The 16272-nt window shown below is 40.8% G+C and overlaps 1 long non-coding RNA gene across 1 annotated transcript in view; it reads right to left on the bottom strand.

Annotated features, from left to right (window-relative positions):
- Positions 1-527: 527 nt before the first annotated feature.
- The window catches only part of LOC116446904, a 70733-nt gene continuing 54988 nt past the window's right edge, over positions 528-16272 (bottom strand). Inside the window, exon 3 of the long non-coding RNA XR_004241430.1 lies at positions 528-652. This is a non-coding gene — a long non-coding RNA (uncharacterized LOC116446904). The remainder of the gene's footprint in view (positions 653-16272) is intronic.

Here is a 16272-nt window from a genome sequence, read left to right as displayed (position 1 = left end):
GGCGAGAGCCTTGAAGTCAATGGGAGGTTTGGCACCAGTTTTAATTAGGCCAGGATTTCAGCCAGTGAGCTTTGGGCTCTCAGCAGCCCATTGGGAAAGGGGCCAACCTCAGGAAGAAAGAAGCTGACCAGCAGGAAGAGGAAGCTCCCGGATTTCCCCACAGCAGCAGCTTCCTTTCTCCTGGCGCTCCAAAAGTGACGAACCTCATGTCTCGTCTCTGCGCGAGCGGCTGTGGGACCCAAACCACAACAAACAAACCCAGGCACCAATTCTTTTCTCCTCTGCATGATATCTGGAGGGAGATGTTCATAGAGGAGCCAGTGCAGAAGAGGGGCTTTGCCAAGATTGTCTGTAAACGCTCAAACCAGAAAGCAGAAAAGCGCAGAGTCAAGCAACCTATTTGAGCAATGGGAATTGCTATGGGAATATCCAGAAGCTATTTGCCCACAATAAAAAAAACCACCCTAACAGAGTCACAGCCACAGAACATCAGACATTGGAGGGGTAGTTGTTCTTCCCACCTTTAACTCCTTGTTTTTTCTCCTGGGGTTATTGCTGAGTGCTGCATTTTGAATTTCAGTAGCTCCTGAGATAATACTGAAGTAAATGCACTTGCCTCCTTAATGCAGCTTCTGAACATGGGGGAAAGTTCCTAAAAAGTGGAAGAAAACAAAACTTGCTGAAAACACAGGGCAAGAATGCTGCCTACATTATCAGAAGCAAAAAGTAAAAGAACCTCTAAGTAGGTTTACCAAGAATCGTTAAGTAGGTTTACAAGAACAAATTGATCAATAAGTTAAAAAGAGAGAGCAAACTGGGGAGATTCCTTTGGTGTTGGGATTAATTCAGTGCCTCCTACAGTCAAAAACTTCTTTGCTCTAATCCCTCTGTGCATCCAGGGTGTACACTGGAGGCTGCAGCCCTCCCTCCATTGCCTGTGGCATGAAACCTTTATCCATATTTTGGCAAACACCTTTACCCTCAAGATGAGGTTGCTTAAATGAAAATAAAAGATTGTTCATGTTGAATTTTCATTTGATATTTAAGGATATGTCACTACCACCACCCAAGATTTTTTTAGGGCACAGGCAAAGCACTGTCTTAAGTTTTAGTCCTCACTAAAAGCACTCCGTCAGACCAGGGGAAGTCTGAAGAAGCTGAGAGACCAGAATGAAGTTAGAAAAATAATGTATTATAAGCAAAGTAAATTTCCATGTACACACAGGTAACTCCACACATGGGGCATACAACAGTTCAGCACAGTAAGAATTATTCAAGAGTGAGCTAAAGCTATAGAGATTTGCTGCCTAAAGATGTCCAAAAGCCCTGGGAACAAGTCCCATAAAAGTTTACCAGTGGAAACTCTTGTTGAGCTTATGCCTAGAAATGAAACTAATGTCCATTTCCTTCAAAAAGGGTGATCTCACTTTTTGTTTGAAGACCTTTAACAGCTTTGTAGGCATTAAATTAATCTTTAAGGACATTTACTAATTTAATACCACAACCACCTTGCTAGACAAACTAAAAGCAGATCGTATATTTATGTGTTGTAAATATATACAAACTTACATCTATAGGTACATGTACACTTATGCACCTAAACTGATTCCCAGCAAGCAGGTATCTGCTGCTGCTTTTCCCTTCAAATTACCTCCAAAAATATCCAGTGCCATTGAAGCTGGAAGTCATAAGTACTTGCAAGCAAAAGGCAAAACTCAAGTCTTTTGAGCTAATCACGAGACCTAAATCCTTTCTTGTACATATGGGATAAAAACACATCAAAGAGCACATGTCAAAGGAGATGACGTAAGTCATCTCCATTATTGGCATTTTATGGAACAGTGAAAGCAGCCCTAAGTAAACAAGAGGCTGGCAGAAACAAGTTAATTTAATAGAGGTGTCATTTTTGAAGATGAGCACTTGTACTCGAGACAGACATATTAGGGTACTTTTCCGAGCGTGAGAGGTTCACCAATAATTACGCAGTGTCCTCTGCAGATTCCACTGAATTTAAAAACTCTCAATTTTTTTGAAAAGTCCCTTTCTTGCCAGCAGTTTTAATTTCTCTGGCTGCACCAAGCACACAGACAGGCAATAATTTTTTTGGTGGAAAAAACAGAGTCCTCCAGTGCTCTAGTTCATGTGAGTAAGACATCACAGACCTTCACAACCCCAAAACTTTAGCACATCACCTGCAAGAACCACCTTCAGCAGCATCTCTTGTTTGAGGAGGAAAATTCTAAGTATTTTCAGCAAGGCAGATTCTTGCATAAAATTAATGCGTACATAAGGCAGATGTAGAGAATAAATATACACAAAAATCACTGGGATAAATCCATGTGCTAACAGGCAAAGTGTCTCAGGTACCTAACCACTGAAATCAGGGTATGAACCAAGTGCTGCCCTTCGGGGTTTGCAAGGGTTTCCCTCAACTGCTTTGAACCTTATCTGCCCTGCCCTATTTCACCACAAACATTGACGCTGTAAGAGGAAGTTACTTCTCTTCTCCTCACTTTTTTTTCTTTTAAAGACAGTCTGAAAATCAGATTTTTTCCTTTTTGCAGCAAACAGAAGCAGATCAAATATTTTAATCACTCTTGGGTCGTTTGCACTCATATAATTTCATACCCACATATCTTCAATATTTATAGCAGACATTGAAAAGATTTAACATATATAGTGATTTTCACCAAGTAACTCCACACTCTCCCTGAATACAAAGATGTAATTTGTCACCATTTATACAACCCGTTAAAAATCCAGCTAGTAATCTATGTGAACAAGTTTCCCCTCTAAGATTTTAATTAAAACACAAATGCCTTGCACGCTTCAAATTGTGATATCCTGTACATGTGTTTTAACTACAGCCTGAGCAGAGGGAGGGGTCTAGAAATAAGATTTATTCTCATATCTGAAGAACATCTAAATAATTAGATTAACACCATAAAATATGTATTTTTAAGACGACTCCAAAATTACAGCTCTACTAAGAAACATGCAAAATAGAAATAAAAACATTTAAAGAGTAATAACAGTTGTTGAGATCAAAAATAAAGACTAGCTCAGGACTAAAACTAAATGTGATTTACAGGGCAGAAACTTCATATATTTTAGAAGAAAGTTCATATTCTTTGGAGAATACCAGGAAGAGTTTTTTAAGAAAAGAATCCATAAAACAGGAAATTTGCTGTAAAATTGAAACGGTACCTGACAGGGGATCTAGTGGCTGTTTTACAGGGACTGTGTGTGCTTGCTGGTTCAGCGAATAAAAAAATAAAAAAAAAAGTTATGATTATGACACATAAGGGATAGAAAGGGCCTCAAAATCTGAGTTACTGAGTAAAAATATAAGTAATACATCCCCATCAGTTTCAGAGCCTTTCACGTTAATGAGAGGTTAAAGCAGTCGCTTTTGGATACTTTAAATTTTGTGTGCATATATTTACACTACAAACTGGTTACAGAAATTGTCTACCAAAGGTCACATTTTGCCTTCTGTTGCCCACAAATAACTCCAATGGAATTCAAGAGGAGTTGTGTGCACGCATCTGAGGGATAGCTGGCCCCAAAATATATTCCTTAAGTTGCTGAAAATCTCCCTAGAACAAAACAAAAGTGATAATAGGAACAGAATATAATAAAATAACTGTGCTCCCTGGAGACCCCAAGACCACATCCTTTGTTTCTCTGCAACATTCCTTGGTAACTTTTCAGCTCTGTCTCTTTTTATTGCCCAAACTCTGCAGTATTCCTGTCCTCCTCCTCATCATCTTCTGTCTTTATCACCAGTCTACAATTTGTCAGTAACCTCTGTATCTTAAAAAGCAGACTCAAAGCTTTCTCCAGGCCCTCTTTGAGAAAGTGAAGATAGATGTGAAGAGGAGACATGTTTGACAAACTGACGCTCAGCAACAATTCCTAGGAAATGTGGACGACTTCTTTTTCCTCACTGCTTCTATCTTCTGTTTTATCAAAAACCATGATACATAATTTCTGGAAACAGGGGCCAAGCGGGGTGAAAGGAACTATAAATATCCAAAAAATATATTTATGCCTTCACCCTGTCACTGATGTATGCTCAGCGTGGCTCGAACTACAGGACTTCTCAGGGATGCCTCACATTTTCCCTGGACAGCCAGGAGAGTGTTAGCTAAGACCTGCCAGGAATATTTGCTTATTTGAAGTTGGACTAAAAGTGCAATTCTTAGCACAAATAAATAATGCTACTCTGCCTTACGCAAGCTGTCTGCTGTGCCCTTGATTTTGCAAATTCTTTATTGTATTGAGTAATACTCTGTACATATTACTATTTCTACATACTAAAAATCAGACCAGAATCTCTGAATAAATTTTTACTAGATATAAATCATTTTACTCTTTCCTTTAAACACAGGTTGGGTGAAATTCATCTTAGGAAAAAAAAAAGGAATGGTAAGAACTAGTTACGTACTGGAATCAGTTTGTGTAATCTGGCTGTATTTGTGGCTTCTATTTTTCTGCAAAAGAGGTCTCAAATGGTGTCAGTGTATTTCTTCTATTCTCTAATCCTAAGGGAAAGTTGACCTTATTTTCATTTTCCCACTGTCTCAGCCTTTGGTTTGCTGCAAAATTCCAGGAAGAACTTCCTGCAGGAGAACAATATCTGGCACCCGTTGAGCTGACTAAGTGAAGGAGCAGTATACTAAAGGGTAGGTCAGCTTCGAGTAAATAAGGTAAATCACTGTTATCCTGGATACAAGACCTCTGAGGCAGAGCTGCAACACCTTTCAGGAAGCTGGGAAGAGCATGCCGAAGGCTGCTGCTCTCCTAGAAACACTAAATGGACAGAGGGCCATTGTGTCATAAATCCAGTTGCACTTCAGTGCACATCTTTATTCTATTAAAAAGAAAGCATCAGAAATGTCTCCACTGAACTTCAGGCTTGAGAGAGAGGGTTTGCTTGGCTTAATTTGTTTTAGGTTTTTTTAGAGCTTTCGTTAATATTTTTAGTAAATGCATGTACTTTTTGGTGCTATATGGGTGTGATCAAAATAACGCAAGCAATAAGATTGCCAAGATCTGTTGGCAGGTCCCCTCACTGTTTAAGTACTAACATAGATGCACTTTCACAGAATCACAGAAAGACTTGGTTTGGAAGGCACTTTAAGCTCTTCTAATTCCAATCCCCTGCCAGGGGCAGGAAGACCTTCCACTAGACCAGGTTGCTCAGGGCTTGGTCAATAACACAAGTCTAGGTCAGGGCAGCAAGAGAAAGTCTGTGGTCTCTGACCATCAGTGAATCCACACTCAGCATGGTTTTGCCTTGGTTTCTCATGAGCACTGACTTAGAAAAGAAAAATATGGTGGAGTTCAGTCTGGAAGATGAGTTTATTCTACCTGGAGTACAAACTAAACATGGAGAAATTTTCCTGCAGCACTCTTGAAGCATGTTCCTTATTTACCTGTCCAGGTCTGGCCACAAAGAAAGTAAAGAACAAAACAAGAAATGTAGGAGAAAGTATAAGAGAAAATGAACAGCCTTCTCTAAATTCTGCCAGAGCAGTTCTGCAAACCCACAGCAGCAAAAGCACAGAGCACAGCGATGGGTGCCATTCCCACAGGACTGGGTCAGGACACCAAACCTGGCTGCACCAACCCTGTCCCTCAACCTCCCCTTTCCCAACTTTGATCCAAACCTCTAACCTAGATCTAAGAAACATTTCCTGATGAAACACATGTAACCAGTTCCTTTTCACCAAAGCCTTGTGCCAGGAGTGGCTCAACATATCCGTAAAGGTATATCTTTATACATCTCCTTATCTCTGGAAATCCCTGAGCTGCAACCACAGGAAGGTGGGAAAGCACATCAGAAAGGTGTCACTCTGCCCACACTCACATAACCCTGCCAGGTAGCTCTACTGGCTCCATGGAAAAGTATGGACAGCACACCTTATCTCTCTTCAGGGTGGCCATTTCCTATTTGCATTTCTGTTCTGGCAACTAAACTGTGACCACAGGCACTGGATACACATGAACCTACTGTATTCCCTGATCCCTTTGGCTCACTCCTTTATTAACACCGACCCTATCCAACCCAAAAGTGGGTTCTGTGCAGCAGAACATTCCTAGTAAACACCCACATCCCATTCAAAACCACTTTCAGAGTTGATACTATTCTTGAAGTCTGTGGTTAATCTGGACTCTAACTTCAATGCTTTTGCAGCAGCTGAAAATCCATTGCTTTAAAGTGTAAAACCAGAAAGGATTAAACGAAATTTAAAAAACAGAGCCTCTTCTTTGAGGCAAACAGGCATATGGTTTAAAATATTTCAGAATTCTAGCTGTACCTGTGAAACATAAGCCTAAGCAGATCACAAGCCTGGGTGCTAGTTAACCAGACTAGTGCAAAAGCCTCGGTGCACTTAAATTAGAAGACTTTCAGGGGAACACATTCCTTTGAGTTGACATTGGCAATCAGATTAAGACACATGGCATCCATGGGGCCATTATACCAAACTCTGTTTGGGAGGGTACAAGTGATCTGCAGAGAGCAGTTGCCCTTGAGATGAAGGCAGCAGCGAGGCAAAATAGACGGATGTATAACAACCACATGTTTCTTGAGGGAAAAGGAGGCTCTGGCAGAGCTCCAGCAGGGGTACAGCAGGCAGCTGTATCTTGCTCTGAAAATGCAGCAACCACCTTCTAGAAGAGGATGAAAAGGGGCTGCTTCCCTGCATAGAACTCCTTGCAATCCGCAGTTGTGTCTCCGGTGCAACTTTACACCAGTGTTTTATTATTCTCACTAGGGAGGAGCATGCTTCTGTAAATGCATTAGAAGTGTAAATATATTAATGCAATACTTACTCCCAATTAAATAATTTATGTACTCCCTTTATAACTGAAGCATGAAAGAATATGTGGCTTTCTACTAATATTTGAAATGGCAGTGGTTCAAGTAGTGCCACTTTGGGGAGTCGACAAGTTGCAGGTAAAACAGAAGTGTATGATCAGAAGCAGCCATGTTATCCAGGATCCCTGTATTTTGCTGCACTATTACATGTACCTGTGGCTGTATCACACCAGTGAAAAATAAACATCTAAAACACATGCTAAACTTTTAGTGCTTTCCCCCTAAATAGGAAATAGGAAAAAGATATTCCATAGTGCAACATTAAAAATGTATTTTTTCCCCTCCAACTTTTGTGAGAACATGCAGGTCAGACCTCTACAACAGTTCTCCCCAGGCAGGGAAAACCATTTCCTGTCTCTTTTCCCATGAATTTTGTTGCAATTTGCAGGAGTTTGTGGGAAATTTGCCACAATTTGTGGGACGCTTCGGTCCTCTGTGGGAGTTTGCAGTCATGCACCGCTGCAGCCTGAAGATTTTGCTGAGAAGTAGATTTTATGCGGTGTGATTTAAACCCAGAACTTCACGTGAGGATAGAGAATGGCCTTGATTAATCCGGATCACTGGGAACAAAGTATTGCTGCACACTCACAAAGGTTGAAAATCAGCTGGACAATCAGGAGCCCCATTCATGAGCCATAGGTCAAGAAAAATTAGGGAAAAAGAAAAATGAATCTTCTTCACAAGAAAATCATGGGTTAGAACAGGGAAAAAGCCTGGAGGGAAAAAAGCCCCAAAACTCAATAAAACCAAATACATTTTAAAAAATCACAGCTAATACCATATCTATATAATGGAGAAAGGAGTTAATACTTTGACTTCACTTTTTTTCTTGCCTTTCACAAAAAAGCCCAGCTGCTCTCCCATCTCCTAGGTAGCTGATAAGCAAATCTTGCAAATTTTTGGCTCCATGTGATTTCTAAACAGCACAGGAGGAAGAAGTGACCATTTCCACCAGAGCTGGCAGTCTAAGAAAATCTTAAAAAAATTAAAAACAATGAAAAAAAGGGAAGGATGGGGTAGAGAGAAGTGATGATATGACAAGAGAGAAACCCAAGTAAGTAATATTGAGGACAGGGGGAGTATCAATTCTCCAGGCATTTTTGTGCACAGGCACTGATCAGTGCAAGTGCTTGGTGAGCAGAAGAAAGGAAGAGGACAGTGGCTGAACTGAGGAGTGACAGGGAATGACCCTCCAGGAACACTTTTCATTTACCTCTGAACTCCACTACTCCAACAGCTCTTTAGTTAATATTTGCTCAGGTCAAATGTACCAATACCAGCATGTAGAGACAGGACTTTTTAACTCAGCTTTTCAAAATCTCAAAGCATATTTGGCTTCCTGGAATGATGCTGGCACTTCATTTTCAGAAAGCAGAAATTTATCATCCCCCTGGTTCCTCTATTTCCAAGTATCATGAGAAAAGTAGAAATGCCCAGTGTTTTCCAGTACATATCAAGGACTTTGCCAGTCATAAACCACTAGACTTCCCCACCTCCAGTCCTGGACTACAGTAGTTTTGTGACAGACCTACATTCATTCATGATATAGAGACAATTTGAACCTAAGAAGCAGTCTGGTTATAAACAGATTCCAGTATCCTTTTGTTTCTTCACTTTGAGGCTGATTTCTGCTACAACAGTGAGTGGCAATAAAAAAAGAATAAAGAGACTGCTTCACCTTGTAGATTTTAAAGGAGAATGCTTTCCTTGGAATAGAGATAGACCTCTGTTTTCCAGGCACCATCTGATGGGAAAGCTGAGCCCCTCACCTCTGTTTGAGGGAGCTGATGTGATGAGCACCGTAGCTGTTTGCACAGGCAGTTCTAACCACTGTCAGTGGACCATGCTGGGATTAAATGATTTCTACAGATAGGTCAGAAATCCAGTTCACAGACCTTCACAGCATTTGCTCTACATAAATTATTCAGCTCAAATTTCTCATCATCCAAATAAGTTTGGAAACATGCAAACTTCTATGACTATTATTTGATGAGCATCTTGGCAATGATGACTCATTTTAGGGGGAATAGTTTGGAGAAAGGTCCCTCTATCTCTCGAAAAACCAGACAAGGCCCACACTTCACATTCACTTTTTGAACTTTTTTAAATTATTATTTCATTTTACTACTGCTTTACAGAGTACTCCTACATTGCATGCTTTTTTCTCCCCATCTACAGCAAAAGGCACTGATCTGGTACTTAACAAGACAGACAGTTAATAATTCATGTGCTCACGTTAAACCAGGTAATGCCATAAAATGGTGGAACCTGCTTTTTAGTTAATTTTTAAATAGTCCTTCTGAATGCTGAGGGGACTGCAAGCACCTCAACAGTATGTAATATTAACACATAGAAAGCTACATTTATATAACATTTATGTGACAAATCAACAAAAGCACAAAAATTCAAGAGGCAAATGCTCCATCCATAGCTCATTCGTAGACTTTTTGCTACCACACACACATGCACAGAGGAGCCAGACAGAGCTGCGAAACCCATGAGGCACAGCAGAGTAAAGCGGGGCATGACTGGCTTATCCTCTGCTTCCTCTGCACTTACACACTTGGGTCAGGCACTTGTGAGACAGCGAGTTTTGTTTCACTATTTAAAAAGATGAAAAACCAAAGCCAAACACCAAAACAGGAAAAGCTTAGAACGTTCCTTTTGGAACACCAGAAACTTGGCTTTTGCTGCTGTGTGGGCAGGAGCTTCTGTCCCTCAGAAGCCCCACTACATCACTATCCCTGCACAGAGTGATGGAGCAGTTCCTTGCACAGCACAGGGGCTTCAAAATCTACAACTTCATAGAACCCTAAAATGCTTTCCAGTGGGTTTGGAAAGGACACCAAAGCCCATCCAGTCCCACCCCCTGCCATGGGCAGGGACATCTTCCGCTATCCCAGGTTGCTTCAAATCCCATCCAACCTGGCCTTGGACACTTCCAGGGACCCAGGGGCAGCCCCAGCTTCTCTGGGCACCCTGTGCCCGGGCCTCACCATCCTTGCCATAAAGAAATGCAACGGACAATGAATATGCCTCCTACAAACCAGATCATAACACCCCTAGGAAGTTCATCCAATGGTCAGTGTTTCTTGACTTGGTTTTATCATTTTCATATATAAATACAATTTTTCAGGCACTGCACCTTCCCTGGGAGAGTGTGTTTGGTTTAAAATACCAAAAACATCACAAACCAAATAAAATAAGGTGTCTTCATCTCATAATAATTCAGTTTATGAGCAAGCCCTACTAAGCCGGGTGGAAATGCTTTGTCAGAAATACAGCTGCTGTAGTAGACTTCCAAGGATGCCACATTTAACTGGATTACAGGTATTTCTGGGCAGACATCCTCTCCAGTCACCCAAGCAGAAGAACCAACATGCTGCCCATTACCATTGCTCCATTTCCCTCCCACCACGCATTAGGAAACAGCACCTGGAAAAAGCCTTGCTCAGATGGACTTTGCAGGGAAATTTCAGTGGCTTGACTTCATATACACCATGAGCACACACTTGCAAGGATGGAGCCACGCAGGAGAAAATACACCATCATGCAGAGACTGGGCCAAAATGGCTCCAGCAACCGAATTTCCTCACTTGCCCAATTCCCTTCGCTCAGGGAAGCCAAACCACCACATAGGATCTGCGACTGAGACCAACTCGAAACAGAGCTCGACTTGGAAAACAAAACCGATTGTCACAGACCTTTGGAGCCCTCTTAATAGCAACTGACAGCTTTCCCCCTAAGTGGAAGAATTGCCATTTTCAAATAATTACTTCCTGCTTTTCGAATTCAAAAAAGATGCATATTTTGAAGAGGAAAACCTGCTTTAAGATGCCTGCATGACTCTACCTATGAGGTGCCACCATAATAAACTGTCATTCAAAGGACAGCAAATTTACATAGCCTGCTAATGCATGGTAATACATGTAGTATAACTCAGCAAAAGGCTGAATGAGATGAAGTGATTTCCTTGGCTTGGGACCGCCCAGATGAGGGTGTTATTATCACACAAATTAGTATGGCTTGAATGTCTCCCTTTAAACATATTAGGATAACAATAAAGACAGTTCACCCTCATGTGACCTGCTTCTTCCATAACATTTAACACAGCCAAATTAAAAGTGCAAATCCGTTACCACTGCATATAAAAAATAATGTACCTCATATTATTTTAGGACTCTCTCTTTTTCTTAAGGAAAAAAAAAAGTAACAGCTAAGTAACATGTCCTTTCAACTGGAAAAGAGATCAAGTTCTTTGAACAGGTAAAAAATTAATTAGGAAAATGTAAGTTATGTCAACTTTAAATAAAACCCACCTAATTAAGGATTTGTGGTATCCATACATCATCGTTCACTTCATGCTGCAACAATTTGTCACTTTTCTGTGTTTATTAAGACTGTAATTTCTCATACACTTTGTAAATGGAATAGGAATATGGGGGAGGAGTTGAGTTCTCACTATTTTTTGACAATATCCATTAAAGATGATTTGCGTATTAAAATTCCTTTTATATCCTCCCTATGCAGGATCGAGTTTAAAGTACAAATTATTCACAGCATTATATGCCTGGAGAGTAATTATTCTGCTCCACTGCCCATCATCACTGTACTCACAAGATGGGGAGAAGTGGGTCAGCATCAACAAAAAGAAAGCCCAAACTTTGTGGCCAGTAATTTTGAGGTTAACAAAAATCTTTGTAGCAATTCCTAGAGACCAACCAAAGGACACCGTGCAGAGCCAGGTTCTTAACCTCGGTGAACTCATACTGCTCCAAACAAAACTTGAGTTAGATTGAATCAAGCAGTTGTGAACATGGCCCATGACAGGTAACATGGCACAAAACTGACTATATTGGGTGTGATGGGTTTAACTTGTGAGAGTGGCTTTTATCTCTGAGCTACTGTTTGCCAGAGAGGAGGAGGAAAGGACACTGTGCTGCTCTGTCACACTACATGGGAATAAAATCTTGGCATTTGGTGCCATTCAAGAAGTCCTAGCACCTTCCGCCAGAAGGAGACATACATCCTGTTATGGCAAACCCAGTAATCAGTGGAAAAGTACGAGAGGGTCACTATGACCTAAATTTTCTTGATATCAGTGTGAATAAAGTTCTTAAATTTGCTGGTTTGAAATGCTGAAATATTGACAGAGCATAAATTACACAGCCTTCTCTTAAACTGCTTGCTTTACCTACTAGTACCGTATGACAGAACCAATAATAAAATATGTTTTTATCAGAAACGCTACATGAGAAATGCTGTAGAAATCAGCATTGAATGCACTGCTTTACCCAACTATGGCTTCCCTGCTCCCCTTCACAAAGGCCTCACACATGCACCCCCCTCCTCAACTTTCTTACCCCTTAAAAGCAGACAGAAGCTCTAGCACTGAAGCAGATGGACTCTGAGTCTGGGCTCAGCTTTTAACCCCCAAATTAAGCAAAGAGCAGAAGTGAAGTGTACCCCACTCAAAACGCTGGCTTGGCTCCAAAACCCATAGTTTGTCAACCCCAAATCAGCCCTTTTGGGAACAAAAATCACAGAGGATATTTTAATATGAAGCAAGTTGCTTTGCTGTCCATGTACAGCTTTGTGTTCCTGACTTCACACATCTGGCAAGAGATTTTCCAAGTACAAAGGGCAGTCAAGCCCTCAACACCATTGATCTGCAGCAGAAATAGGCCACCTAGCTAAACCTCCTGCATTTAAATATCCCTCGCCTAAACCTGAAAACGATGACTACTGTTCCCCCTCTCTCATCATAAGCTTCTTATCCCAAAGGAGAAACATCAAAAGAGAAAGACCTTAAAACATTAAACAAACACAAACTGTTCGACTTGCGTTTTGTAATAAGAAAAAAAAAAAAAAAGGAAAATTTAAGACAAAGCCAAGTATTTCACCAACCCAGGAAAATAGGATGGTGTTAAGCTCTAGGTCAGGATGTTAATGGTGTTAGAACAAGTCCTAGGGCTAAGGTTAATGATGGTATCTTCCATCATAATCCTAAATGTAAAATACTTGCTATTATTAGACTCTTTTATTCCTAATCCTGTTAAATTTCTACTCTCACAGTGACTTGGAGAGTCAGAGAAGTAGAGCACAGGTCAAATGACTCCTCTGTGCTAGAAATTTTTAATTCAAATGGAGGTTGTTCTTTTTTGTGAGTGTGTAAGTTAATTTTCATTTACTCAACTCTTCTTCCTTCCCCTTTAATCAAAACTAAAATATTTGCCAAGAATGAGAAGCCAATGGAAAAAGAAAAAAAAGCCTTGAGACTTTACCTCTGACTGCAGCCTTAGGTGAAAATCAGGGAATATTTGAGAAGCAGGAAAAGGAGGACAGTGCCCACTCAGTGAGCATTCACCATGCTGCAGTGACAGTGATCACTGGCTGTGTTAGTCCCTGACTCAGACCCAGCAACCTCAAGTTTCCAGAAGCATCTATTTCATCTTCAGCAAACAAGGCTCCTTCATAGCTCTCACAACAAAAACATCTTGAGGAATGCTGCCAACAACCATCCCAGAGGAAAGGGGGCTGTCATGAAGCACTTGCCTATCTTCATCCCAGCACCAAAGACTCAGCTCTGGTGTAAATATGGCTATAAGCAATACAAAACTTTACACAAAGGACCAAACAATCCTTCCAAACAATCAAATCATACACTTATGGCTTCAAACATTATTGTAAGTATTACCTAGATGATATTTTTACTTGGAAAGAATAAGCTTATGTAATTACCTAAGACTGTAGGTGATAGTGTAGTCCACACTCCTTGATCTCAACAGAATTGTTGTCCAAAGGAGCTGTGGTTGCCCCATCCCTGGAAATGTCCAAGGCCGGGTTGGATGGGGTTTGGAGCAACCAAGTCTAGTGGGAGGTGTCTCTGCCTATGACAGGGTGAGTGGAACAAGCAGATCTTTAAAGTTCCTTCCAACCCAAACCATTCTATGATTTTATGATTCTATGAATTCAGCAGTAATTCTTCAGAAAAGGTCCTTTTTCTGTATTTCAGATGTCAGGCTATTTTATCCTCTTCTCCTAAGCCTCCTAAGACATTCAAGAAGAAATCACCAAGACACACACCAGAATCATCCCACTAAAATCAGCAGCAGGTGGATATTTACACCCCCAAACTGCGTAACTGCGTGGTTGAAAACTCATTTGCACTTGCCATTACCTAGTTTATGCACACATGGACAGAACCTGTGCTCTCTGGGTTGTGGGCAAAAGTTCTGTGTGGATCTCCAATGCCAGGTTTGCATCACTTCCACAGCAGCTCTGTTGGGAAGGTGAACCCACAAGCATCCGTGTGTGAACCTTTGATCTCTTATAAAAAGCCACAGAGGCAAATTGCAGCCCAACTGCAATCACTCCTTCTACCATTACAGAGTCTACAATATTCTGTTAAAGAGGTGCTGCTTGCAACATAATGTATTTTAAAATTATCAAAGATGTTTGACTTTAAGAAAACCTGTTTGGAAAAATATGAAACTGCTTCAGTGATTTTAAAAGTAATATGCTATACATTGGTATAGTCCAGAACTGAGATCAGTTCCAAATTAAAGCACCTATAAAACATCTGTAGTGCTCTGATAGTTTTAAATCACTTTACACCGCTGAAGTCCAGATTCCCTATCACTTTCAAGCTGAAACACTTATGATAAATTTGAAGAGCTCTAATAATTTTAAATCATTGTGTATTGCACATGCTCAGAACCTTGATCACTTCCAAATTCAAGGGCATATAAAAATTTGAAGAGCTTCAATTATTTTAAATCACCATGTGCAGTGTATAGAGTGATTTAAAATTGTTGTAGTGCTTCACATTTTTTTAAGCACTTCAGTTTGGAAGCGAGTCAAGAAGCATTCCAGCCTTGCAACTCAAGACACACTGGACTGGTTTTAAAATGCAGCACTCCTCAGAATTGGAAATCTAATGGAAAAAACCCTTCTGCATTTTTGGGTGGGTTTGTGGGGTTTTTGGTTTGTTTTGTTTTTTTTTTTTTAGGGAGGTGGCACAGGCCGGGCAATTAAAATAATTAGTATGCCCTTTAAGAAGAATGGAGAGGAATATCATGGGGTTTTGCATCAGAAAAAGAGGAAAGACATTAAAAAGAAAGTTTGAAAAAATTGCTTGAAAGATTGGATTAGGATTTTTCTTGCATTTTAGCAGGACTGTACAGAGCTAAACGCTGAAAACTCCCGTTTCTCCATCCTCACATCTGACAAAAATATCCTTTTAACCAATACATTTTTCACCCCTAGTCCAAGATCCTCTGCCCTGAACTGCTGCTCTAAGGATTACCACTCTCCAGATTTTGGGACTTCCCTGGAATTTAGTTCGTCTTGCCCTATTTAACTTTCACCTTCAACCAAGAACTAGTTGATGCTTCATTATAACAGTCCTTGGGAATATCTAAGATACCTACCAGCAGGTAGGAATTCTAAACTGGTAAGAACTATGAGTTTACTAGCTGGTCTAAGCTGGCAGGAAGTCCCTACTAGTGTGTAGAAATCTATAAGTGATTTGAAGCAAATAATATAAATGAACTGCCAGTATGGACCAGCACTTCCAAACCCCCAAGCCAGCAAAGCATCCATGATAACAGTGACAGACCCAGGCCATGATGCTGAGACACCCCCAGCCCTCCCATCCTGAGCTCTTCCCAGCTATTTTTAATCATCCCACTTCTTTCCGAAAGAGAAAAAAAAAAAGTGACTTTGTGGAGGGGCAGAGAGAGGTTATTTGTTTAACTTTGTGGTCGTCTCTGTTGCCTGTGGGTCTGCGTGTGGAGCCGGCCAGGCAGTGCCCGGGAATCGGGGCGTTCTTCATAATTCTGCTTCAGTGGAAACATACTGTCCTGCAGTTAGCAGGAGAAAGGGAAAAAGAGCCTGAAGGCCCTGGAATAATTAAGAGAATGCAGTGACAGCTGTGGCAGGTCCTGGGCAGGACTGGCTCCACTGAGCTGAATTAATGGCATCAACAGCCCAGCATCTCCATTAACATTTGATCATTAATTATTACCCTCTGACAGTGAGATCTGAAACCTTCTTATGAGTGGCCTGTTATTAATCTACCTTACCTGCCCTGAAAATCAGGCAGCTCTCCCACCTAAACAGAGCAGCTCTGCTTTGTTTTTACCTCCTTTAAAAAGAAAACAGCAGTTGCTTTCAGGGTTAGGTTAGAGAATAATACCCACAGAGCTACTTTTAAATTAAATAGGTGCATTCTTAAAGCATCAGCAACATTCCTGGCGTGTTCTTGTGTTGACTTAAACATAATGGTTACCTCATATACGTTCCTGGCTGCCTGCACTTCACATCCTCAGAGGGAAGAGCCACGAGTGCTGCCTGTCATAACCAAATGAAGGGCTCAAAAT

The sequence above is a fragment of the Corvus moneduloides genome, chromosome 7, assembly GCF_009650955.1.
Source record: "Corvus moneduloides isolate bCorMon1 chromosome 7, bCorMon1.pri, whole genome shotgun sequence".
Taxonomy (NCBI): Eukaryota; Metazoa; Chordata; class Aves; order Passeriformes; family Corvidae; genus Corvus; species Corvus moneduloides.
Note: the sequence above shows the minus strand (reverse complement) of the source record. Positions and strands in the feature narration are given on the sequence as shown.